We start from the raw sequence: 1,462 nt of genomic DNA on the forward strand, positions 1-1,462 counted from the left end.
ATCCTCCCGCTGCCTTTCGTTTTAAAAATGGTAAATTTAGGTTTGCCTCGACTTTTATAAACTAATGCCTCTTAAATGCATGTTGTGTATTACTGTTGGTACAGATACCAGGTGAACACTGTGCTTTGCCTGCTAGTAGTTTAAATTAATTTCAGCTGCACACTTTCAAGAGTATTCAGATTTTAACATGCATTTCTAAGTAGTATTTTAGTTCACTCTTACTCAGTGACTTCAGTGTTGTTACACCTCTGAAACATTTTTTGCAGTTTCTTTGTGATACCAGAACTATTTCACTTAAACGTTTAATTTCCTGAGATATTGTCAATTTATTTTCAAGCAAAACTCTCAAAAAGAGCCGAGGATTTATTAGTTTTGATTATGTTGTTCAGCTAAATATGGACGCTTATTAGTTTTTTGTTTGTTTTTAATTTTTCAGGTTTGCGTCGCAACACCTCGTGTTTCTGAGCCATGATCACAGTGCCGATTACCTTTCCATTGGATCCAAGCACCTGGACCTGCTGAAGGCATCCATCAGTCCACGGATCATCACAACGTGGACTAACTTTTTATTTACAGTACTTGGTTAAACTGTGATCTTGAAACTGGAGCACCAGATATGCAAAAATCTTCCTGCAGACTTTGTTTGCTACCCTGACACTGCAGTCATCCTGGACGGGGCTGAGCCGCTCTTCCTCTCTCCTCTTCCTCTCTCCTCTTCCTCTCCCCCAGAGTGACGAGTTTTCATCACCAGTAAAGGCGAACAAGTCTGACGTCTGATTAGCTGCTAGAAAGTATATTATATATTCACTGTTCATTTTGTTATCCTGTTTGTACCTACAATAAAATTGAATATCATTTGTAATACTCTACATTTTACAAACCTTTTTTTTCCTTTTCTCAGTTTTTATGTTATATCAAGTATTTACATGTAGATCAGGAATTAAAGTGAGATGTTAAAATGCAACACTTTTAGGTAATACCAGCAAAGAAATGTGAATATTAAGCAATATGTAGTTAGTCATCTAATTTAATATACTGAATAAGGCTGGATGATATGACTTACAAGATTTTTTTTCATATCAGATTTGATTTTAATCAATACCTCCCATCCTCAATTTCTATAATAAAATCACAGAAAGTATTTTCAAAAAGTGCCTTTATTTCAATCATCTGTTCTTTGCGTTGTATGAGGGAGCATTACGGTCAGGATACAAGAAATTTTAATTGCAAGATTGCAGTCATCGTTACAGCAGAATAAAGGTGCAATTTTATAACAATGTCTTAAAATTACAAGAAGTCGTTTTAATGAGAAATAAAGATTCAGACTGATCTGACGTAACTAGCTCAGTCCATGTGGTTCTGACATTTGTCAGTAATCAACAGGATGTACATTTCCACCTCAACTGACCAGGTAAGCATTAAGGTAAAAATAAAAAATAGAGCAAATACTGTAAACAAAATG

General features: G+C 35.1%; 1 long non-coding RNA gene across 1 annotated transcript; it reads left to right on the plus strand.

Annotated features, from left to right (window-relative positions):
• LOC106944306 (uncharacterized) lies at positions 1-1,462 on the plus strand. The gene is made up of 2 exons (XR_001424207.1): positions 1-30; positions 437-1,462. It is a non-coding gene; the product is annotated as an uncharacterized LOC106944306 (long non-coding RNA).

Source organism: Poecilia latipinna, unplaced genomic scaffold (genome assembly GCF_001443285.1).
Source record: "Poecilia latipinna isolate Pla-1442-1.1 unplaced genomic scaffold, P_latipinna-1.0 Scaffold7975, whole genome shotgun sequence".
NCBI classification, from domain to species: Eukaryota; Metazoa; Chordata; class Actinopteri; order Cyprinodontiformes; family Poeciliidae; genus Poecilia; species Poecilia latipinna.